At 47.7% G+C, this 26,009-nt stretch overlaps 1 pseudogene; it reads right to left on the reverse strand.

The window, feature by feature from the left end:
- Nucleotides 1–26,009, reverse strand: part of LOC128573084 (kinesin-like protein KIF11) — a 53,990-nt pseudogene that overhangs the window by 2,798 nt on the left and 25,183 nt on the right.

The following is a 26,009-nucleotide window of genomic DNA, read 5'->3' on the forward strand; positions in this document are numbered from 1 at the left end:
GTGGCTTTCAGGACCAGAAGGATGAGAAGATTGAAGACCAAGAAGGGAAAAAAGAGAAGAAAAAAAAAGACAGGAGAAAAAGAAGGGGTTGAGTAAAAGGGAATATTGACAAAATAAGAGAGGCACAGAAAGAGGGAGACAGGAGCAGTATAGGTGTACAGTAGGGTACTTTGAACAAACCTTAAAACCCTCCAACCTCAGGGGGTGCTGGGTTTGGTAGTTCCCTTGAAGTCAGCAGCTCTTTGCTAGACTGGACACAGCAACCCACCTCCAGCAAGTAGACCGGAAAGACAAAAATGCTACAAATCAAACCATAACAAGCAAACAGAAAATTTTATGGGATAAAATTGGGGGGAAAACCAAATAATACGGGTAGAAACACTAGCAAAAAGGAAGTTCTAATTGGTAAAGAAGGCAACAATGGAAAATTATATTTAAACTAGAAAAATGAAGAAAGAAAAATGAATGGGAAAAATCTAGAGGGAAAATGTTGAAATTAAAAAAACACATAAACATAAACAAAGCAGTATATATATCTTGCTGAATATTATCTGGGCAACAGGTGATCTTCTGGGGTATGAGATGTCAATCACAATGCTGACACGGCTATATGAGAGGGAGACTGGAGGCCACTGCTGATTTCTCAAACTTGCAGGGTGGAGAGCATAAACCTCTCCTCAGCCTGCTTTAAACTGCTTAACCTGGGCTAAGCAAAAGCTTTCCCAGGAAAGCACTTGTCGCTGGGATCACTCCTGAAGTGGCTGTCCACTTACCCAGTGTGTCAAATGGGTCTCACTCTATGCCCCTGAGGGCCAAGGCTGTAAGGCGTTTTAGTCCCCTCCTTTAGGCTGCTCAGTCATTAGATTACTCACCTAAGGTTTCCTGCCCGATCCTTGCTCTGTGACCCTGAGGGAAGAGCTTGTCGGTGAAGTTCTCCCACAATGGCTCTGCGCGGCCCATAGCCAAACAGTATTAGCTCTGGCTGGCTCATCGCTCAGTCTGGGGACCTAAAACAATGATAAAGTCCTCTGCAATCTTGCCCAAGTTCTCCCAAGATGATACAACTGAGTGCCAAGTCCTAAAAAAAGAAAAAAAAAAAAAAAACAGAAAACAAAACCAGCTCACAGGTAAGGCCTTTCCAGTTTGCAATCTTACTGCCACTGTACTTACAGCTGCTGGGTGGATAAGACCAAATGAACACATGCAACCACTTGCCAGTTCTCCACTGCCCTTGTTCTCCTCATGCGGTCCAGAAGTCTCTCACTGACTCCCTGTGTCCTGAAAGGGGGTGTTTCTGGGCAGATCCCACCAACCAGAAATGTCTGGAGTCTTCTCTCCTCAGTCTCACCAGGCCCAGTTGCAAAGAAGCTGTTACTCGGCCGCCATCTTGCTCCTTCCCCTCTTTCCGTTCTCTTGAGGAAGGATTGCAGTGCTATAAATTTCCCTCTTAGGACTGCCTTTGCAGTATCACAGAGGTTATGGTAATTTGTGTCTTCATTGTCATGTTTGTTCCAAAAATTTTAATTTCCTTCTTAATCTCGTCTATAACCCAGCTATTGTTCGCATAAGGTTATTTAGTTTCCATGTTTTTATATGAGTATGTAGATTGCTGTTGTTACTGAGTTCAACTTTTATTCTATAATAGTCCGAAAAGATGCAAGGAATAATTTGTATTCTTTAAAATTTGCTGAGGTTAGACTTGTGACCTAAGATGTGATCAATTTTGGAGGATGTTCCATGGGATGACGAAAAGAATGTGCATTCAATTTTGTTAGAATGAAATGTTCTGTAGATGTCTGTTAAATCCGGTTGTCAAATGGTTAAGTTTAACTCTAAAATTTCTTTGCTGAGTTTCTTATTGGAGGATCGATTCAACACAGCCAAACTGTTAAATAGTTAAAATCTCCAACTATTATGGTGCTGGAGGAAATCAAGCTGTTAGAGTCTCTTTTGTAAATTGAGGAGCATTCTTCTTGGGTGCATACATATTAATAATTGAAATCTGATGATGTTGAGTGTTACCCTTAACAAACATGAAGTGACCATTCTTATCTTTCCTTACTTTTGTTGGTTTAAAGCCTATGGTATCTGTGAATAAAATTACAACCCCGCTTTTTTCTGATTTCAATTTGCCTGAATTATAGACGACCATCCCTTCACCCTGAGTGTATATTTATCTTTTAAGGTAAGATGAGATTCTTCTATGCAGCAGATATCTGGCCTGAGTTTTTGTATCCAGTCAGTAACTTGTGCCTGTTTAGAGGACAATTTAAACCATTCACATTAATTGAGAATATTGATAAGCCTTGCAGAATTTGGGTACTGAGTTTTTCAAAAGTCCAGTGGACATTTTTAATCCTTTCACCACTGTGGAAGTTGGAATTTGATCAAACATTTCTGAGTGAGTTTAGATTCCTTCATTTCTTTAAGCTCATCCATATCTTTTCTATATTCTTTTTTATTTTCAAAGTTTTTTTTTTTTTTAATTGTTAGGGATTCATTGAGGGTACAGGAAACCACGTTACATTGATTGCATTTGTTAGGTAAAGTCTCTCTTACAATCGTGTCTTGTACTCGCAAAATGAGTGAATTGCAACCTCAATTACAGAGTCTGGTAAACCCTGGTGAGGAAGTGGATTTTCTGGTGGTGGTGGCCCACAGGCCCCACCCCAAGCCCTGGGTTGGGGAAGTGGTGGTGGTGGTGGTTGTGGTGCCTGCTGGGGGTTTGGCCCCACCCTGGGTGGGTGCCATGGTGGTGGTCAGGGGTAGGCCCCACTGCACACAGCTGGTGGGAGGGGTGGTGATGGTGGTGATGGTTGTAGTGGTGTGACTGGGTGCTAAGCCCCAACCCCCAACTCCAGTGGGGTGGTGGCAGTGGTGGTTATTCCTGGGGGTAGGCCCCACAACCAAAGGTGGGTTAGGGAGTGGGGGTTGTGGTGGTGGTAGTGGTGGTTTGTGATCGGGGGTTATGCCCCACCTGTACCACAGGAGGAGGGTGGAGGGAGTGGTGGTTGTGGTGGTGGTGACAGGTGGGCAGATACAACCTACCACACAGGATGGGGAGGGTTGGTGTGTTGGTGGTATCAAGGGGGTAGGCCCCACCCCAAACCCTGGTGAGGGAGTGGGGTTTGTGGTGGTTGTGGCCCACAGGTAGGCCCCACCCCAAACCCTTAGTGGGGGTAGTGGTGGTGGTGGTGGTGGTGGTCACCCATCACCCCATGTAAGGGTGATAGTGGTGGCTCTCGGTAGGCCCCACACCCAAAGGTGGGTGAGGGTGTGGGGGTTGTGGAAGTAGTAGTGGTATTGGTGGCTGTGGGGTAGGCCCCACCTCCCACCCAGGTTGGGGGCATAGAGGTGGTGCTGATGGCCAGGGGGCAGGCCCCAAACCCCCCCAGGTGGGGCGGGTGGGTGTGGTGGGTGGTGGTGGTGGTGTCCAGGGCATAGGCCCCACCCTGAAACCTTGGTGAGTGTTTGGGGTTTGTAGTAGTGGTGGTGGTGGTGGTGTTGAGTGTGGGGACAGTGGCAGTGGTGGCCACGGGTAGGCCCCACCCCACACACATGGTGGGAGGTGTGGGAATAGTGGTCGCGGTGGTGGTAAACAGTTTCTAGGACCCAGTCCCCAGCATGGGTGGAGTGGTGGAGGTGGTCGTGGTACTGGTAGTGGTGGTGGCCTTGGGGTAAGTCCAATCTCTCATCCCATTTTGGGGTGGTGGTGTTGGTGCAGGTGGTGGTGGGCACAGGGCAGGCCCCACCACCTACCCTGGGTGTGGAGGGTGGGTGTGGTGGTGGTGGTGGCCAGGGGTTAGGCCCAGCTACAAATGCCAGCTGAGGGCCTTGGGGTGGTGGTCATGGTGTCTGGGGGTTAGGCCCCACCCCCCACCTTGGTTTGAGGGGGTGGTGGTGGGGGTGTTGGCCAGGGGGCAGGGCCAACCACCTACTCAAGTAGGGAGGGGATGGTGGTGGTTGTGGTGGTGTTGATGTTGATGTTGATAGCCAATGGGTAGGCCCCAACCCACACACCTGGTGGGATGGGTGGGGTGGTGGTTGTGGTGGTGGTGGTGACCAGATGCGAGGCCCCAGCCCAGGTGGGGCAGGTGAGGGAGGAGTGGTGGTGGTGGTCATGGTGGCCAGGGTGCTGGACCCATCCCCCAAGCCAGGAGCAGAGGGTGGCTGTGGTGGTGGGGGGGGCAGGGGGTAGGCCCAACCCCCAAACTGGGGTGAGCTGGTGGTGGCCAGGGGGTAAGCCCAACCCCCAAACCCAGGTGAGGTTGTAGTAGGGGTGGTGGTGGTGGCTTGGAGACAAGCCCCATTCCCCACCCGTGGTGAAGAGGGTTGGTATGGTGGTGGGGGTGGGGGTGGCCAGAGGGTAGGCCCCAATACCCACTAATGAGAAGGCAGGTGTGGGTGATAATGGTGTTGGTGATCTTTGTGGCCAGGGAATAGACTCCTCCCCTAACCCAGGTGAGGGGTTGGGCATTGTGGTGCTTTTGGTGGTGGTGGCTGGGGTTTGGCCCCACCCACCACCCTGGGTGGGTGCGGTGGTAGTGGTTAGGGGATAGGTCTCACTGCACACACCTGGTCAAAGGGGTGGGTATGGTGGTCATGGTGGTGGTGACTAGGCCCCATCCCCTAACCCGGTAGGGATGGTGGGGTGAGTGGTGGTAGTGGTGGTAGTGGTAGTGGTGGTGGTGGAGGCAGTTGTGTAAGCCACACCCTCACCCCATGTGTGGGTGGTGGTGGTGGTTGTGGCAGAGGGCAAGACCCACACACCACCTGGTTGAGGAGGGTGGGTGTTTCAATAGTGGTCGTGGTTGTGGCAGCATTGGTGTAAGGCTGACCCCATACACCCAGTGGGAGGGATGGGGATGGAGGTGGAGGTCGTTGCTGTGGTGGTTACCGGGTGCTATGCCTCACACTCCATCCCTGGTAAGATGGTGGGGGGAGTGGCATTGGTGGTGGGTGGTGTGGGGTAAGCCCCAGCCCCGAACTTGTATGGGGGTGATAGTGGTGTCAGTAATGGTGGTGGCTTGGGAGTAGGACCCACCCCCAAACCTAGGTGAGGGGGTTGGGGTTGAGGTGGTGGTAGAGGTTTAGGTCCCAGCCCCAAACCTGGGTGAGATGGTGGTAGTGGTGGTGCTGGTGGTGCTGGTGGTGCTGGTGGTGCTGGTGGTGGTGGTGGTGGCCGGTGGTTAAGCCCAACCCCCAAATCTGGGTGAGGTGGTGCTAGTTGTGGTAGTGGTGGTTGTGGTGGTGGCTGGGGGGCAAGTCCTACCCTGGGTGAGGAGGGTTGGTGTGGTGGTGGCGGCCAGGGGGTAGGCTCCACTCCAGACAATGGGAAGTCAGGTGTGGGTGATAGTGGTGGTAGTATTCTTGGTGGCCAGGAGGTAGACCCCTCCCCCAAACCTGGGTGAGGGGTTGGGGGTGACAATGGGAAGTCAGGTGTGGGTGGTAGTGGTGGTGGTATTCTTCATGGCCAGGAAATAGATCCCTGCCCCAAACCCGGTGAGGGGTTGGGGGTTGTAGTACTGGTGGTGGTGGTGGCCAGGGGGTTGTCCCCACCCCCACCCTGGTTGGGTGTGGTGGTGGTGGCCAGGGTTTAGGCCCCAATGCACACACCTGGTGGGAGGGGTGAGGGTGGTAGTGGTGGCCAGGGGGCAGGCCCCACTTCCCCCTCTGGTTAGGGAGGGAAGTTGTGGTGGTGATGGTGATGGTGGCCAGTGTGTAGACCCCTCCCCATACACCTGATGGGAGGGGTGGGTGTGGTGGTCATGGTGGTGGTGGCGACTAGGCCCCACCCCCCAACCCAGTAGTGGTAGTGGGGGTGAGTGGTGGTGGTGGCAGTTGCGTAAGCACTGCCCTCACCCCGTGTGTGGGTGGTTGTGGTTGTGGCCAGGTGGCAGGACCCACACACTCACCTGGTTGGGGAGGGTGGGTGTTTCATTGGTGGTAGGGGTGGTGGCTGTGGGGTAAGCCCCACCCCTCATGCTGGGTGGGGAGGGTGGGTGTGGTGGTGGGAGTGGTAGTGGTGGCAGGGGTTAGGCCCCACCCCCAAATCCAGATGAGGGGGTGTGGTTGTGGTGGTGGTGGTGGCTGGGGGTTAGGTCCCAACCCCGACACTGAGTGGTCGTGGTAGTGGTGGTGGCCATGGGGTAGAACCCCCACCCACCTGGGTGAGGGGAGTGGTAGTTGTGGGGGAGATGACCAGCAATTAGGACCCACACCCTATATGGGAGGGAGGTGTGGAGATGTGGTGTTGGTCAGAGGGAGGCCATACCCCCCACCCCATGTGGGGAGGGTGGGTGTGGTGGTGGTGGTGGTGGTGTGTGGGGATTAGGCCTCGCCCCCCACCCCTGGTCGTGGTGCTGCGGGGTGGTAGGGGTGGTGGTTGTGGTGGTGGTGTTGGCAGGGGGACAGGCCCCACCCCGTACCCCAGGTGGGGAGGGTGGCTGTGGTGGTGGTGGTGGCCAGGGGGTAGGCCATACCCCACAGACCTGCTTGGAGGGGTCAGGGTGGTAGTCGTGTTGGTGGTGGTGACCTGGTGCTAGGTCCCACACCCAACCCGGGTGGGGGGAGTGCTGGTTGTTATGGTGGTGGTGGTGGTGGTGGCTGTGGGGTAGAACCCACTGCACACCTGGATGGGAGGCATGGTGGTGGTGTTGTTGGTGGCCATGGGGTAAACCCCACCCCTCACCCCATGTGGGGTGATGGTGGTGTGGGGGGAAGGACCTACTCCACAACTCAGGTGAGGGGATAGGGTTGTGGTGGTGGTGGTGGTAGAGGTGGCTGTGGGGTAGTCTACACCCCCTACCTGGGTGGTGGTGGTGGTGGTGGTGTTGGCTGGGGGGAAGTCCCCACCTCCACCCCAGGTGAGGAGGATGGGTGTAATGGTGGTGGTGGTAATGGTGGTAGTGGTGGTAAGGGTTTAGGCCCCAACCAGAAACCCAAGTGAGAGGGTAGGTATTGGGGTGGTGGTGGTGGTGGTGGTGGTGGCGGCTGGGGGACAGGCCCCAACCCAAAACCAAGTTGGGTGGTAGGAAGAGTGATGGTGGTAGTGGTGGTTGTGGCTATGGGGTAAGCTGCACCCCTTACCCCAGGTGGGGAGTGTGGTGGTGGTGGTGGTGGTGGCGGTGGTGGTGGTGGAGACCATGGGGTAGGCCACAACCCACACACCTGGTGAGAGGGCTAGGGGTGGTGGTAGTGGTGACTGGATGCTAGGCCCCACCCCCAACCTGTTTGGGGTGGCAGGGGGAGTGGTGGTGGTGGTGCTGCTGGTGGCCATGTGGTAAGCCCCACTCCTCACCCCACGTGGGGAGGATGGGTGTGCTGGTGGTTGTGGTGTTGGCCGGGGGGTTGTCCCCACCCACCACCTTGGTGGGGTACATGGTGGTGGTGGCTTGAGTCAGTCCCCACCCACAACCCTGGTTGTGGAGGGGGGCTGTGGTGGTGGTGGTGGAGTTGGCCATGGGGTAGGCCCCACCCCACACTGGGTTTGGGGGCGTGGTGGTGATGATGCTGGAGGTGGTGGCCATGGGGTAAGCCCCTCTCCTCATCCCTTGGGGGTGGGTCGAGGTGGTGGTGCTGCTGGTGGTGGAAAGGGGGTAGGCCCCACCCCACACACCTATGGGAGAGGTGGGGATGCTTGTAGGTGTTGTGGTGACTGGTGCTGGGCCCCCCAATCCAAGGGGCTTGATGGGGAGAGTGGTGGTGGTAGCATTGGTGGTGGCCGTGGGTTAAGCCCTACAGTTCATGCCGTGTTGGGAGGATATTGGTGTCGGTGATGGTGGTGGTGGGGATTAGGCTCCCCCACCAAACCCAGGTGAGGGGGAGGGGGTGAGGGTGGGGGGGTTAGGGCCTACCCTCCATCCCAGGTGAGGGTGGTATTGGTGGTGGTGGTGGTGGTGTTGGCCGGTGGTTAAGACTTACCCCTCACCTGGTGTGGAGGTGATAGTTGTGTTGGTGATGGTGGTGGCCATGGGATAATGCCCATCCACAAACATTGGTGAGGGGGTGAGGGGGTGGGCATTGCGGTTGTGGTGGTTGTGGTGGTGGCTGGGGGTTAGCCTCCACTTCCACACTGGGTTGGTGGGAGGAGTGATGGTGGTGGTGGTGGTGGTGGTGGCCTTTGGGTAGGTCTCACTCCCCACCGGGGTGCAGGGTGTATGGTTGGGGTTTTTGGCCATGTGGGGAGGGTAGCAGTGGTGGTGGTGATATTGGTGCTGGCCAGGGGGTCTGACCCACCCCCAAACCCGGGTCAGGGGGTGGGGGTTGTGGTGGTGGTGTTGGCAGGGCGGTAAGTCCCACCTCTCACCCAGTGTGGGCGTGGTGTTGGTGGTAGTGTCTGGGTGGTAGCCGGTGGGTGGTGGTGATTGTCGTGGGGTAAGTCCCTTTGCTCACCCCATGTGGGGGGGATGATGGTGTTGGTGGCTGCTGGGTAAGCCCCACCTCTCACCCAGGGTGTGTGTGGTGGTAGTGGTCAGGCTGTAGGCCTTAACCCATACATCTGGTGGGGGTGGTGGGGGTAGTGGTCAGGGAGTTGGTAGTGACAGGGTTCTAGGCCACACACACCACCCTGGGTAGGGGGCTGAGTGGAGTGGTGGTTGTGGTGGTGGTGGTGATGGTGGCTAGAGGCAGGCCCCACCCCCCAACCTGGGTGGGGAGGGTAGGTGTGATGGTGGTGGCCAGTGGGTAGGCCTCAACCCATATACCTGGTGGGAGGGTTTGGTGTGGTGGTCATGCTAGTGGTGGTGACCGAGTGCTAGGCTCCACCCCCAACCTGGGTGGGATGGTGGGGGGAGTGGTGGTGGTGGTAGCCAGTGGGTAGGCAATAACACACACACCTGGTGGGAGGGGTGGGGGTGATGGTCACGCTGGGGGTGGTGACTGGGTGCTAGGCCCCACCACCCAACCTGGGTGCATTGGTGGGGGGAATGCTTGTGGTGATGGTGATGGTGATGGTGGCCGTGGGATAAGCCCCACCCCTCACCCCATTTGGGGGTGATAGTGGTATTGGTGATGGTGGTGGCCATGGGGTAGGCTCCATCCCCAAACCCAGTGAGGGGGTGAGGGTTTGGTGGTGGTGGTGGCCGGGGGATAGACTGCACCCCCGACACCAGGTGGGAGTTGGTGGTGGTGTTGGTGGCTGGGGGTGAAGCACGAGCCCTCAGCCTGGGTGCATGTGGTGGTGGTGGCCAGGGTGTAGTCTCCACTCCACACACCTGGTGGGAGGGTGGGGGTGGGGGTTGGGCTGTTGGTTGTGACTGGGTGCTAGGCCCTACGCCCAACCCATGGTCGGCGGAGGGGGTAGTGCTGGTGGGTGTTGTGCTGGTGGTGGTGGCCGGGGGGTAAATCCCACCCCACACACCTGGTAGGAGGTATGCGGGTGGTGGTCATGGTGGTGGTGGGGACTTGGAGCTAGGGCCAATCCCCCAGCCCGGGTAGGGTGCTGGGGGAGTGGTGTTTGTGGTGGTGGTCGTTGGGTAGGCGCCACCCCCTATCCGGGTGGGAGGTGTGGTGGTGGTGCTGGTGGTAACCATGGGGCAGGTGAAACTGCCCTGGGTGGGTGTGGTGGTGGCCCGGGGTAAGCCACACCCCACACATCTGGTGGGAGGGGTGGGGGCCGTGGTGGTGGTGGTGGCTGGGGGGAAAGCCACACCCCTCATCCCACGTGGGTGTGGTAGTTGTGGCCAGGGGGTAGGCCACACCCCACACATCTGGTGGGAGGGGTGGGAGTAGTGGGTGGTGGTGGTGGTGGTGGTGGCTGTGGGGTAAGTCCCACCCCTCACCCCATGTGGGGTAGTGGTGGTGGTGGTGGCTGGGTGTTAGGCCCTTCCCCCATACCTGGCTGGGGGTGGGGGGAGTGATGGTGGTGGTGATGGTGCCGGTGGTTATAGCCAGAGGGTCATCCTCATCCTTCACCCTGTGTGGAGGTGGTGGCCAGGGGTTAAGCCCCACTTCTTATTCTGAGTTGGGGTGGGGGTGGTGGCTATCAGGTAGGCCTCAACCCACACACCTGTTTGGAGGGTTGGGGGTGGTGGTTGTGGTGTTGGTGATGACTGGGTGCTCAGCTCCAAGCCACACACCAGGTAGGGGTATGGGGGAGTGGTGGTTGTGGTGGTGGTGGTGGACATGGAGTAAGCCCCACCCTTCACCCTGACTGGGGGTGACAGTTGTGTTGCTGATGGTGGTGGCTGGGGAGTAGGCCCCACCCCCAAACCCGGGTGAGGGGTTGGGGGGGGTGTTGGTGGTGGTAGTAGTGGTGGTGACTGAGGTTAGGCTCCAACCTCCACCCCAGTTGGGGGGGTGAGTGGAGTGGTGGTTGTGGTGGCCATGGGGTAGGCCCTACCCCCAAACCCAGTTGAGTGGGTGGTGGTTTTGGTGGTAGTGGTGGTGGTGGAGGTAGTGGTGACCATGGGGTAAGCCCCACGCCTCACCCCATGTGGAGGTGGGGGTGGTAGCCATGAGTTCAGCTCACCCCTTATGTGAGAGGGTGTTGTAGTGGCCCAGGCATAGGCTCCAACCAACAGACCTAGTGGGAGGGGGAGGGGTGGGTGTGGTGGTCAGCTAGTTGGTAGTGATTGGGTGCCTGGCAACACCTCGAAACCTGTGTGAAGAGGGTAAGGGTTGTGGTGGTGGTGGTAGTGGTGGTGGTGGCCAGGGGTTAGGCCCAACCCCCAAACTGAGTGGGGGTGTGGGAAGAGTGGTGGTTCTCATGGTGGTGGTGGCCATGGGGTAGGCCCCACCCCTGACCAGGGTGGGGGGCATGCTGGTGGTAGGGGTGGCCGGGGACCAGGCTCCACCCCTAACCCCTGGTTGGGAGGGTGGGTATGGTGATGGTTGTGGTGTTGGTGGTGGTCCTGGCCAGGTCCTGGTGGGAGGGGTGGGGGTGGTGGTCGTGGTGCTAGTGGCCGGCGGGTAGGCCCTACCCAGAAACCTGGGTGAGGGGGTTGCAGTTGTGCTGGTGGTGGTCATCGTGGCCATGGGTTAGGCCACACCCCCCACACTGGGTGGGAGTGGTGGTGGTGTTGGTGGCCATGGGGTAGGCCCGACCCAGCATGTGGGTAGAGGGCTTGCTGGTTATGGTGGTGGTGGCCAGGGGCTAGACCCCACCCCAGATGTGGATGTTGGAGGTGGTGGTGGCCATGGGGTAGGCCCTACCCCCAAACTCTGGTGAGGGTGTGGGATTTGTGGTGGTATTGGTGTTGGTTGTGGTGGCTGGGAGTTAGGCCCCACCCCACACAGCAGGTGGGAGGGGTGGGGATGGTGGTCATGGTGTTGGTAGTGACTGGGTAATAGACCCCAGCCCATACACCTGGTGGGAGGGTGGTGATCGGGGTATTATTGGTGACCAGGTGCTAGGCCCCAACCCCACCCTGGTTGGGGATGGTGGGGGGAGTGGAGGTTGTGGCGGTGGATTTAGTGGTAGTGGGGAGTAGGTCCCAACCCCACTCTGGCTGAGGGAACTGGGGTTGTGGTGGTGGTGCTGATGGTGACTGGGGGTTATGTACTACACCCCACCCTGAGTGGAGGTGGTGTGCGTGGTGGTCATGGTGGTAGTGGTGGTGGTGGTGGCTGTGGAGTATGCCATGGGTAGGGGGTGTGTTGGTTATGGTAGTGGTGGCCAGGGTGTAGGCTCCAGCCCCAAACCCAGGTGAGGGGGTTTGGTTTGTGGTGGTGGTGGTGGCCGGGGGTTAGGACCCACCCACCACCCCAGGTTCGGGTAGGTAGGATGGTGGTGGTGGCCAGTGGGGTAACCCTCCACCTCAATCTGTGTGGTGGTTGGTGGTCGTGGTGGCCGTGCAGAAAGCCCCACCCCTCACCATGTGTGAGTGTGATGGTGGTGTTATGGATGGTGGTGGCTGGGGGGCAGGCCACATGCACCGAGGCAGGCGGGTTTGAACCCTGCCGGGCCTGCCAAACAACGACAACAGAAAATATAGCCGGCGTTGTGGCGGGCAGCTGTAGTCCCAGCTACCTGGGAGGCTGACGCAAAAGAATCAAGAGAATCGCTTAAGCCTAAAGAGTTAGAGGTTGCTGTGAGCTGTGACAACACAGCACTCTACTGAGGGTGACAGAGTGAGACTCTGTCTCAAAAAAAAAATAAATTGTACAAGCATTCACATGTCAGAAGTGGCACTTAACTGTAAGATATAGGTATCAGTGTCCTTCATAAGGAAGACACTCTTCACATGTTCTCTAGGCTTAGCTCTTCAAATCATAGGGAAAGATGCTGGGCAGTTTATAGTGCTGTGCTCCCAATAGTGTTAAAAAGTGGGTAAGAAAGGTCACAGGATTTAAATGCATAGGATCAGAGCAAGCAAGGAGCCCAAGAAGTGTGGGGGAATAGTTAATAAGAAAAGAGCCTGAAGGAGGAGAAATAACTAAAATAATATAAGAAGCCTCTGGGCTCTCAAAGTTTTAAACCTCTCAATCTTCAGAGCAGAGATAGGTTCCGGGACTTCCGTGCCAAGGGTAGAGGGAAGAGAGAAATGACTGCTCTCAGCCTCCATTCTGAGTATACAGGCAGCAGAATGGGGATAATTATAATAGCTAAAGACAACCAGCTGAGGATAGAGATTAAGTCAAATTTTGCCTCTATTTATTCTGTAGAAAACCCCTTATCAATATCAGATTTATATAATGTAAATTGGGAAAGTCAACAAGCCAAAGGAATGACTAAAGTTTTATTCTACACACCAAGAATACTGCTGTTCTGTTGGATAGTACGTGAATGATTTATGTCAGATGTGGAAGGGTTAACTGATAAGATTTAATTAGGTACCTGGAAAAATTGAACTCCACCACTTGATGAACAATCCATACCAGCTTCTACAGATGAGTCTTGACTTAGAGGTTCTTCAGTGCTCTGTCCCAGAACCACCATTTCTATATCCGTGTCCTAAAATAAGAAGCTGGCTGAGTGACAAAGTCCAAGGGCTTAAAAATCATCATTAAAGTCAAGGAAGTTTTCTTCTTTCAATATAACATATAAAAGTTAAACCTCAACAAAAGGAGCAGAAAATCTACAAATAATAATTCTTCTACTCTGTAAAATGTTAGTAAGATAACATTTCAGTTCTTCTAGAATGGTGATGAGCACAATGTAAACATGACTAATTATCTACTAGTCTAATCATTGAAAAACTGATAATATTAGAATAAACAAACCTAAGTATCAGGCAGCAATAAATGAGAGGGAAAGTAAGACTGAAGGTCAGACAGTTAAATATTCTTCACATAAAATTGACCACGTCAAAAATGTATAGGTGATGCCAGGTACAGTGGCTCACACCTGTAATCCTAGCACTCTGGGAGGCCGAGGCAGGTAGATTGCTTAGCTCAGAAATTTGAGACCAGCCTGAGCAAGAGAGAGAGCGAGGCAATGTTGTGGGCATGTGTAGTCCCAGCTACTCGGCAGGCTGAGATAAGAGGATCGCTCAAGGCTAGGAGTTTGAGGTTGCTGTGAGCTATGAGGCCTAGGCACTCTACCCGGGGCAATGGAGTAAAACAAAAATAATAACAGGAGAGTTATAAAATTATGCTGCTTTAAATTTTACCTGACTGGTCTCTTCTTTGTAGTTTCCTTAACAGTTTAGCATCATTAACAGTTCAGGCTGTTTCCTTTACAACTGACCAAGAAGTTCACGTGGTTCTGTTCTCACCAGTGTTGATGGGTAGAAGTAATTTTTCCTCTGTGGTGTTGTACCATTAGTAGACATTAGTTAAGTGGGAAAGATTAATCTGGGATATAATTAAGATTTTTTTAATGTTAAAACTTGTATTTACAAATGTCTTCCAGAAATATAACAATTACTATATACAAGAATTAGTCTTGTTACCTGTTACATTTCCCATTTTTCCTATATATGGTGACTTTATTAGAGACCTTTGGGATATCCTGTATTCTCTAATCTGACCTTAAATAGACTTGGCTATTTTCAACATCCAGCCTATTCCCTAAACATGAAGTTTTCCATCTCTGAAAATGTACAAAAGATGTGTTATAACTGGGATGAGTAGAGATTTCCTAATATGCTTACTTTGATAGGAGTAATTATTTCACTATAAATATGGTTGGGTGGTTAAATCAGTTTAATTTCTTTAACATGAACTCAAGCTTTAATAATTTATAAGGATTTCCCTTTTCAATCAACATTTATATTGCCAATTTCATTTAAAAGAGGACAATAACTCCTATACATCTCTTGGAAAAAATGAAGCATTCTGTAGTACTATCTCCTTTTCATAATTGCTTTTAAAAGAAAACAGATTTGGGCAGTGCCTGTGGCTCAAGGAGTAGGGTGCCAGCCCCATATACTGGAGGTGGTGGGTTCAAACCCAGCCCCAGCCAAAAAATGCAAAAAAAAAAAAAAAAAAAAAAGATTTGAAGTATAATTTAAATTCACTCATTTTGCGAGTACAAATCAATAATTTTTCGTGAATTTACAAAGTATCCAACTATCACCACAATCCGATGGCAAACCCGATTATTCATTCTGTGTAAAACAGCGTCTTTCATGAAAACTTTCCTCAATCATCATGGCCTATCCTCATCTGTACCATGTACGGATTGCTCAAAATAGTGATTTGTAAATGTCCACAACAAAATGAGAGGGACACAATGTTGTAAACTTTTCATTACACTACATTTAGTCAATTATATCCTTCCAACATTTTTGGCACTAAAAAGCCCTATTACAGAGTCTGGGTGAGGTGACTCCTGCTTGTAATCCTAAGCACCAGGGGAGGCTCATCCGCATGGACTGCTTGAGTTCAGGAGTTTGAGACCAGCCTGAGTAAGAGTGAGAATCCATCTCTAAAAATAGCCAGGGGTGGTGGCAGGCACCTGTAGTCCCAGCTACTCAGGAGACTAAGAGTTTGAAGTCGCTGTGAGCTATAATGCCATGGCACTCTACCGAGGGTGACAAAAACTCTGTCTCAAACAAATACAAAATAAAATAAAAAATAAAATGCCCTGTTACAGACCGTGTTGGGCAGATGGTCAGTTTTTGTTTTGAAAATGTTCTTTCTTAACGAAGTCAGTGCTGTGAATGTTTATGAAATTTAACTGAATTGTAATGTCTACATTTCTAGGAGTACATTATCACTTCTATCGTTACACCTAATCTTGATTAAAACTATTTTGGGGTTCCCATATTTTCATATTTGAGTGATTACATAATGAGATGGCAAATTTCCATCAGGCAGCATCAGGACCTACTTTGTCGGAACATCTGACACTGTCCAGCAGCGTTCTCCAAACTTTTTTATCTCATAGCACACTTGAGCCTATAGTTAAACTTTTGAGGCACACTTATGTTGATCAAAAAAAAAATAATAAGACGATTATACTTACTGTGCTTTGAATTTCTTTTGACAATAATTTTACTAATGATCTTCAAAATTTTTTTGTGGCACACCGAAGATCTTGTGCCCAATGGTGTGCCATAGCGCACCAGTTGAAAATCAATGCTGTACAGGGTTAAATTGAACTTCAAAAAATTTAACAATTTTATTTCCCTTTTCAAGTACTTGTTGAAATATCCACTTTCAGATCCTGTTGCAAAAAGCAATTAAGCCTAGTCAAACCATCTCAACTTTTATAGTTTCATTAAGTGAATCAATCTCTCTTCATCAATAGTTATCTAATCAAGAAAAATGTTATGCTGGTTCTCGTTAGTCGCTTTATGTTCACTTAAATTTTTAGTGATCTCCAAAAAGGAAGCCTCACAATGTTGGTTTACAACCTATAAATGATACATTAAGTTTTCTCAGTACTAAAAGTCGTCAATGCTTTATTCAATATGTGATTTTTTGGCCAGGCGTGGTAGCTCATACTTGTAATCCAAGCACTATGGAAAGCCAAGGCAGGCAGATTGCTTGAGCTAAGGAGTTCAAGACCAGCCTGAGCAACAGTAAGACCCTGTCTCTACTAAAAATAGAAAAACTGGGCTTAGCACCCATAGCACAGTGGTTATGGTGCCAGCCACATGCACTGAGGCTGGTGGGTTCAAGCCCAGCCTGGGCCAGTTAAGCAACAATGACAACAACAACAACAAAAATAGCCAGGCACTGTGGCTGGTGCCTGTAGTCCCAGCTACTTGGGAGGCTGAGGCAAGAGAATCACTTGAACCCAAGAGTTTGAGGTTGCTGTGAGTTGTGATGCTACTCTACTGAGGGCAACATAGTGAGATTCTGTCTCAAAAAAATAAATAAATAAAATAAAATAGAAAACCTAGTGGGCCGTCATGGCAGGCCCCTATAGTCATAGCTACTTGGAGGCTGAGGCAAGAGGATCACTTAGGCCCAAGAGCTTAAGGATGCTATGAGCTATGATAATGCCACAGCACTCTACCCAGGGAGACAGAGTCAGACCATAACTCAAAAAAAAAAAAAAAACAAAGAAAGAAAGAAAGAAATAGGAAAAGAAAAATTAGCTGGGCATTGTGGTGGACACCTGTAGTCCCAGCTACTTGGAAGAATGCTTGAACCCAGGAGGTTAAGGTTGCTATGAGCTAGGCTGAAATGGTGGAATCTGAGCATGGGCAAAGGAGTGAGACTCTGTCTCCACAAAACAATTTTGTAAATGTCATTTTTCCTTACTTTGGAATTTTCCCTAATAAAAGTTTTAAAAACACATACAAAAGTAAAGAGAACAGTATAATCAGCCCCTTGTTTTACCCAGCACATTTACCAACATGTAGGGTACAAATCAAACCAGATTGGCCACTTCCTCCTCAGACCCAGTATTAGTTGGAAGTAAATCCAATATCATTTCATTTCCATTCACTTCAGCATATATCTCTTAGAGTTAAGAGCATTGAAGACCATTATTGGCTTGGCACCTGTAGCTCAGAGGCTAGGGCACTAGCAACACACACTGGAGCTGGTGAGTTCGAATCCAGCCCAGGCCTGCCAAACAACAGTGACAAGTACAATAAAAAAATAGCCAGGCATTGTGGTGGGCACCTGTAGTCCCAGTGACTTGGGAGGCAGAGGCAAGACAATCACTTAAGCCTTAAGCCCAAGAGTTTGAGGTTGCCGTGAGCTGCGACTCCACAGCACTCTACCCAGGGCCACAGCTTGAGATTCTGTCTCAAAAAAAAAAAAAGAAAGAAAGAAAGAAAGAAAGAGACCAAGCGGTGCCTACAGCTCGGTGAGTAGGGCACTGACACCATATACCGAGGGTGCCGGGTTCGAACCAGGCCCTGGCCAAACTGCAACAACAAAAAGGGCATTGTGGCGGGTGCCTGTAGTCCCAGTTACTCGGGAGGCTGAGGCAAGAGAATTGCCTAAGCCCAAGAGCTGGAGGTTGCTGTGAGCTGTGATGCCATAGCACTGTACTGAGGGTAACCAAGTGAGACTCTGTCTCCACACACACACACAAAAGAGACCACTATCACATCTAAAACTTTTCACACTGATTCCTTCATGTCAATTGCCTAGTCAGTGTTCAAGTTTAACTGATTGTCTCAAATGTGTGTTAATTTGGTTTGTTTGAACCAGAATTCATCACTAGATTTGATTGTTAAGTCTTAAGTAGCTGACTAGTTTGTCATCCAAACATTTTGGAGTGAAAGGGGCAATTCATATTAATTACCCCAACACAACAAGGATCTTCTCAGGCAAACTAGGACTTAAAACCTTCCAGTCTTAAGTCTCTCTCTCTTTTTAAAAAAGTCTCTCTCGATCTATAGGTATCTTTCCTTATATTTTTTCTCTTAAAAAAAACTTTTATTGTTGGCCAGGTGTGGTGGCTGAAGCCTAAAATCCTAGCACTTGAGAGACCGAAGTGGGTGGATTGCCTCAGTTCAAAGGTTCGAGACCAGCCTGGGCCAGAGTGAAACCCCATCTCTAAAAAGTAGCCAGGAGTTGTGGAAGGCACCTGTGGTCCCAGCTACTTGGGAGGCTGAGGCAAGCGGATCACTTGAAGCCAAGAGTTTGAGGTTGCTGTGAGGTATGATGCCACGGACAGCCTAATAAGCATTATGAAGTGTAACTCTACCTAAAAAAAAAAAAAAACAAAAAAAAAACATTAAAGGAAACTTTTTTTGTTGTTGACAAAACCAGGTCTCTATTGAATATCTTAAATTCTGGATGTGGTCAATTGCATCTCTATGCTGTATTTTCTTCTTCTGTTGTTCGAGATAGGATCTTGCTCTGTTGCCCAGGCTGAAATGCAATGGCACAATCATAACTCACTGCAGCCTCAAACTCCTGGACTTGAGCTTCCTCAGCCTCCTCAGTAGCTTAGACTGCAGGTACATGCCACTGTACCCAGCCTCACATCTTCTGGTTATATCTAAAAGCTTGATCTAATTCAGGTTCAATATTTTAGCAAGAATATTTCATGGGTGGTACTGAAAGCACATAATGTCTGCTTGTGTCAAGATAAATCAGTGGGTTCAGCCAGGTGCAGTGGCTCACACCTGTAATCCTAGCACTCTGGGAGCCTGAGGTGGGTGGATCGCCTGGGTTCAAGACCAGCCTGAACAAAAGTGAGACCCCATCTCTAAAAATACCTGGACATTGTGGCGAGCACCTGTAGTCCCAGCTACTTGGGAGGCTGAGGCAAGAGAATCACTTGAGCACAAGTGTTTGAGGTTGCTGTGAGCTATGATGTCACAGCACTTTACTGAGGGTGATAAGGTGAGACTCTGTCTCAAAAAGAAAAAATCAGTGGGTTCAGTTATGGTTACCCTATTAATTATAGTGTTCACTGTTAGCTTTTGATCAACTGGTTTAAGCAGTCATTAATATCCACAGGGCTTATTTCATTAGGGATTGCAAAATAGTGATATTTTAATTGTATCATTTCTTCTTCATTTTATTAGTTGAGAATTTATGGTAATCAAGATTACCGTATAATCTCTGTTAATTACCCTGTTGAACCAAGATATGGTTCCTTCAGGACAAATGGCTGGGTGCTATATTGTTCCTCTTTATTGACCAGTTTTCAGAGGAACGCATTGCTTACATAGCATGACTCAAAGGAAGCCTATGAAATTTGTACAAATTGATCAGCTTTAATATATTTGATATGTTTTAACCTTTTACAGCCATTCTTCTTTTTTTTTTTTTTTTGTAGAGACAGAGTCTCACTGTACTGCCCTCAGGTAGAGTGCTCTAACTCTTGGGCTTACGTGATTCTCTTGCCTCAGCCTCCCGAGCTGGGAATACAGGCACGCGCCACAACGCCCGGCTATTTTTCTGTTGCAGTTTGGCCGGGGCTGGGTCCGAACCCGCCACCCTCGGCACATGGGGCCAGCGCCCCACTCACTGAGCCACAGGCGCTGCCGCCATTATTATTTTTGATACCCAAATTACACCACCTTTGAATGGGGGCGGTTGGCTCCTAAGTCCTTTTGATACAATCCCAGTCATGTTTAATAGCTTCCTTACTTTCTGGTATGACAAGATCAGTAGGCTCATTTCTTATACATTTCCAGCCTCAAACTTGAAGTTAGCCATATTGCCATGAACTCTCAGTCCTTTTAGAGAAAATAGTTTAAAATAATTATTCCTTGTACCTACTTCCTGAGAATATTAGTAAAATCTTCTATTGCACAGAAAGAAAAAACCAAGTCATACGAGTATTAAGCTCAAGCAAACCCACAAACTTATCAAGTATCCTTTGAGGCACCAATATTCTAAATACTTAAAGAATAATAGGTTTGAAGGTACATGGAAAAAAGTAAAAAGCAAAAGGTATTATGTATCAAAAGAGAGGGTTCACATCCCGGAAGAAATAAATAAGTGAAAAACCAAGCATAGATGTTAGATAGAAATTGGACGAATGTTAAATTAATACCAAGATCTAGAAGACATTATACCAAGCATGAAACAAGATCACGTATAAGCACACCAAGCATGATATTTAGAAGTTTAAATCATTGTATTTTTTTTTTTAGACAGAGTCTCCAGCTGTCACGCTGGGTAGAGTGCCCGTGGCATCACAGCTCACAGCGATCTCTAGCCCCTGGGCTCAGGCGATTCTCCTGCCTCTGCCTCCAAAGTAGCTGGGACAACAAGCGCCTACCACAATGCCCAGCTATTTTTTGGTTGTAGTTGTCATTATTGTTTGGCAGGCCTGGGTTGGATTCAAACCCGCCAGCCCCCTAGCCTCCGGGCTTCAGGCGCCAATCCTAAATCACTGTACCTTCAGATATCAGTTGTTTTGAAACCAGATCTTAGCTAGGAATATTTAATTTTCTTACTGTTACTATTCTACACAAAATAGGGTTTTTATTTACAAAATTGCCTCCAATAAGTTCTGAAGTTCTTGTTCCCTTTTATTTAAGCACGATGCCCAATGTTCAGAAAAACAAATTGTGCTTGTATTCAGAGACACATCTCTGATCAGTCTCTTGAGATAGTTTTCTAGGTGGCTACTGAGTTTATCATATTGTTTCACAGACCCTTCAACCAATTTTGTACCTTCTTGGTTAAAATGTCAGAGTTCCTGTGATAAGCCATCTGAATCAGCACAAAATTTTTTACTTTGAAAAGTTGTTTGGTTGATTATATCATTAGATTTCCTACAAAAAGAGAATGACATTGTTGAAATGGGAAACCAAGACTCAAAAGATATATAATTTCTCAGGATCACACAGCTCTAAGGTGGCAGTTTTGAACACAGATTGTCTGGCTCCAGAGCCCAATGTCTTATGAATCTTCTACACTGATGAATGACGCTTTGGCCAATGTCTTTTCACAGCAGAATGACAACACATCTGCCGCTAAATGACCTTTGAAAAGATCATCCTTCCTAATGAAAACTTTCCCAGTCCTCCTCTAGATTTGATGTTTTGTATCTTTTATAGTATTTAATTATACCGTTATTAAAATGAAATTTGTCTACTTGTATTCCTCCTACTAAACTATGTCACTGTGGGGCATCTCCTACAGCCTCTGGTCTACCCCTAAATTGCCCAATCAGTCCATGATTCTGTTATGAAGCAGCTTCCCTTGCCTAGCACATAAATAAATTATAAACATTATGTTATTTTAAAAAGTCATCTATAATGCTTTCTTATAGTTAAAAGAAAAGTATACCTAGGTGTGACAAATTGTAATATAACCTATTTTGAACAGTGTGACATAAACTTGATATAAAACTAATGCCAGTTAGAATATACACACAAAATTCATTGAATTCCTCCTCTCAGCAAGTTTCTCTTAGCCTTCAAAGCCATCTCACGGGACCAGAGTTAAACCTCAGTGAATGAAAGTTACCCTCTATTACCACTAGATGGTTAACCATATAAATAAACCAAGTCAGCAAACATGTTCAAAATCAAACCTACAAAGTGGAAGTGACTGGAAAAGGAAAAGAAATTTAACCGGTAAGCTTAGAGTCTGTCAACATAAATCATTTCTCACAAGGAACTAACAACTTTGTGTGAAGATGAGATTTAGTCAAATGTGCTTACCAACCATGACAATCAATGCTAAAGGCAGTTATGTTCAGTGTACACAAACCTCTACCTAGACTCATGAGTGATTTTGAGACAGTTCCTAGACCAAACTAATAAACACTGATGTGGATAATTAGTGTCAGGAAGACATAAAAAAAAAGACTTGCTTTGCCCTTAAGAAAGTATTTCATAACTCCCTTCCCACTTCAATTCTCCTCTAGTATTCCCTCCAAAGCTATGGAATGGGCTAGAAATCAATCAGCCTACATACCTGGAATAAGAAAGTAAGAAGCACTTTCTAGATTCAGAATCTAAAGAGTTCACAATAGAATATCCTATACTGAATAGGACCAACTGAAAAACAGTTGAGACAATTTAGGTAGTGATATTTAAGTGATGGCAAGCATTCTAAAGCAGTGCTGCTTCAACAGAAATATAACGTGAGCCACATAAAAAATTTCAAAATTTCCAGCAGACATTAAAAAATAAAATGGGTAAGACAATTCCACTAACAATGTATTAGGTGTATGTAGCACAGATCAAAGTTAAGATATATGGAAAAAATAACAGACATGGAAATATTATGAGGTCATTTCATTGCACAGCAAATTATGCGATAGTGGATTCAAATTTCACTACAGCCTTTGAAAGTTGACTCCCCAAGGGACTGTAACAAACTGGTCAATATACACACGTGGTCAATATAAGGAACTAGACCTGCACTACTGATATGTACATGTGTTAATGTCCAGTCTATGAAAATCAGGTCAACATAAGAAGATGATCAAGTATTTTAAAATGTATATTGTAGGCTGAGTGCAGTGGCTATAATCTTAGAACTCTGGGAGGCTAAGAAAAGAGCATCACATAAGCCAGGAGTTTGAGACCAGTATGAACAAAGGCAAGATCTCACCTCTACAAAAAACAGAAAAAAATTAGCTGGGCATGATGGCACACACCTATAGTCCCAGCTGCTCAGGAAGCTAAGGCAGGAGGATCATTTGAGCCCAGGAGTTTGAGGTTGCTGTGAGCTATGATGATGCCATTGCACTCTAGACCACGCAAAAAAGTAAGACCCTGTCTGAAAAAAAAAAAAAAGTTATTGTAAATCTTAGTAAGAAAGGTAATGAAATATGGCTCAGTGGTTAGGCGCTGGCCACATACACCAAGGCTGGCAGGTTTAAACCCAACCCAGGCCTGCTAAACAACAATGACTACAACGAACAAATAGCCAGGGTCTGTGGCTGGCTCCTGTAGTCCCAGCTACTTGAGAGGCTGAGACAAGAGAATCACTTAAGCCCAAGACTTTGAGGTTGCTGTGAGCTATGGTGCCCCAGCACTCTACCAAGGGTGACATAGTGAGACTCTGTCTCAAAAAGAAAAAAAAAAAAAGGTAAGAAAGTATACAAGTTAATGAAAGAGATAAAACTGTTCAATTTAAATTAGGAAAGAAAGACTCGGTGCCTGTAGCTCAGCAGCTAGGGCGCCAGCAAAATATACCGGGGCTGGTGGACTAGAACCCAGCCTGGGCCTGCCAAACAACAATGACAACTACAACTACAAAAAAAATAGCCAGGCGAGGCTCAGAATTAACCCAAGGGGGGAGGGGTTGAGATGTGCAGGGACTCAGGCTGAGACAGTTAGGGGCCTTTAGGGGTCCTTTTGCTGGGTACACATCATCACTTTTTGCCTCATGTATCTTGATCTCTGTTATTGGGTGTATATACATTTAGGATAGTTATGTCTCCAAGAGAAACAATTGTATAAAATTCCTTTTTATTCGGCCAGGTGTGGTGGCTCATGCCTATAATCCCAGCACCATGGGAGGCTGAGGTGGGTGGATTGCCTGAGCTCACTGGTTAGAGACCAGCCTGAGAAAAAGTGAGACCCCATCTCTATAAATAGTCATGCATTGTGGCTGGTACCCGGAGTCCCAGATACTTGGGAGGCTGAGGCAAGAGGATCGCTTGAGCCCAAGAATTTGAGGTTGCTGTGAGATATGATGCCACAGCACTCTACCAAGGGCAACTAAGTGAGACTGTCTCCACACACACACACAAAAATTCCTTTTTATTTCTGACATTGTTCATATTCTGAAGTCTGCTCTGTCTGAAATTAAATAAGACAGGTATTCCAGCTTTCCTTTGATTGCTATTTACATGATATATGTTCCATCACCACTTTTGGCCTAACTTTTTCTATTTCGAGTAAATATTTTTGGTAGACAGCATATAGTTTGGTTTTGCTTGATCAGATTTAATAGTCTACAACTTTCAACTGATTTGTTGAAAGACCATATTTAAAATGAGTACTGATATAGTTGTATCAAAAGCTGCCATTTTGCTATTTTCTATTTGTTGCATCATTTGCTTGTTGTTTCTTTTTTGTTCTTTTTTCTTTCCTTATATTTATTTATTTATTTTATTATTATTTTGCCTTTAGACAGAGTCTCACAGCAACCTCAAATTCTTGGGCTTAAGCGATTCTCTTACCTCACCCTCTCACGTAGCTGGGAACACAGGTGCCCGCCACAATGACTGGCTATTTTCTCTTTCTTTCTAAGTGGTTCCTGGATATTTTCACACTTTTCTTCCAAAGCACAGAATCTCTTTGTCCAGAGATTTTTCTTTTTTAAGGGCAATCATATAATCAGATTTACTACATATATAAATGAACATAAATATGTTACATGCTGCAAAGTAAGAGGGCATTGCCACACTTGGGTATATAAATGAACATAAATATCTAATCTATAACCCATAGAAAATTAAAAAAATCAAAACAAATAAATGAGAATAAATTAGCAAATAAAAACTTTAAAACAGCTATTATAATAATATTCAAGAATGTAAAGGATAACATAAGCATAGTGAGTAAACAAATAGGAAATATTTTTTCTTTTCTTTTTTTTTTTAAATGAGAAAACTATTTATTGCAGAGAAACATAGTTGCTCAAGAGAGGAGAGAATGTTCTCCTTGTCACAACAGGGAACTCTATTTACAGAGGCCTCTGGGAACAGTTTTATATTATCTCTCTGTGAACTTGCTTTCTGGTTTCTTTTTTGTCGTTGTTGGGGTTTCATCAAGGGTACAATAAACCAGGTTACACTGATTGCATTTGTTAGGTAAAGTCCCTCTTGCAATCGTGTCTTGCTCCTAGAAGGTGTGGCACACACCAAGGCCCCAACCCTTCCCTCCTTCCCTCTCTCTGCTCTTCCTTTCCCCACCCCCACCATGACCTTGATTGTCATTAATATGTCCTCATATCAAAATTGAGTACATAGGATTCATGCTTCTCCATTCTTGTGATGCTTTACTAAGAATAATGTCTTCCACTTCCATCTAGGTTAATACGAAGGATGTAAAGTCTCCATTTTTTTAATGGCTGAATAGTATTCCATGGTATACATATACCACAGCTTGTTAATCCATTCCTGGGTTGATGGGCATTTAGGCTGTTTCCACATTTTGGCGATTGTAAATTGAGCTGCTATAAACCAGTCTAGTACAAGTGTCCTTATGATAAAAGGATTTTTTTCCTTCTGAGTAGATGCCCAGTAATGGGATTGCAGGATCAAATGGGAGGTCTAGCTTGAGTGCTTTGAGGTTTCTCCATTCTTCCTTCCAAAAAGGTTGTACTAGTTTGCAGTCCTACCAGCAGTGTAAAAGTGTTCCCTTCTCTCCACATCCACGCCAGCATCTGCAGTTTTGAGATTTTGTGATGTGGGCCATTCTCGCTGGGGTTAGATGGTATCTCAGGGTGGTTTTGATTTGCATTTCTCTAATAGATAGGGATGATGAACACTTTTTCATATGTTTGTTAGCCATTCGTCTGTCTTCTTTAGAGAAGGTTCTATTCATGTCTCTTGCCTATTGATATATGGGATTGTTGGCTTTTTTCGTGTGGATTAATTTGAGTTCTCTATAGATCCTAGTTATCAAGCTTTTCTCTGTTTCAAAATAGGCAAATATCCTTTCCCATTGTGTAGGTTGTCTATTTGCTTTGGTTGTTGTCTCCTTAGCTGTACAGAAGCTTTTCAGTTTAATGAAGTCCCATTTGTTTATTTTTGTTGTTGTTGCAATTGCCATGGCAGTCTTCTTCATGAAGTCTTTCCCCAGGCCAATATCTTCCAGTGTTTTTCCTCTGCTTTCTTTGAGGATTTTTATTGTTTCATGCCTTAAATTTAAGTCCTTTATCCATCTTGAATCAATTTTTTTTTCATCTTGAATCAATTTTTGTGAGTGGGGAAAGGTGTGGGTCCAGTTTCAGTCTTTTACATGTGTATATCCAGTTCCCCCAACACCATTTATTGAATAGGGAGTCTTTCCCCCAAGGCATGTTCTTGTTTTGTTTATCAAAGACTAGGTGGTTGTAAGATGTTAGCTTCATTTCCTGCTTTTCTATTTGGTTCCAAGTGTCTATATCTCTATTTTTGTGCCAATACCATGCTGTCTTGACCACTATGCCTTTGTAGTATAGCCTAAAATCTGGCGGGTGATGCCCCCAGCTTTATTTTTTATTACTAAGAACCGTCTTAGCTATACGGGTTTTTTTCTGGTTCCATACAAAACACAGAATCATTTTTTCCAAATCTT

The sequence above is a fragment of the Nycticebus coucang genome, chromosome 20 (assembly GCF_027406575.1).
Source record: "Nycticebus coucang isolate mNycCou1 chromosome 20, mNycCou1.pri, whole genome shotgun sequence".
Taxonomy (NCBI): Eukaryota; Metazoa; Chordata; class Mammalia; order Primates; family Lorisidae; genus Nycticebus; species Nycticebus coucang.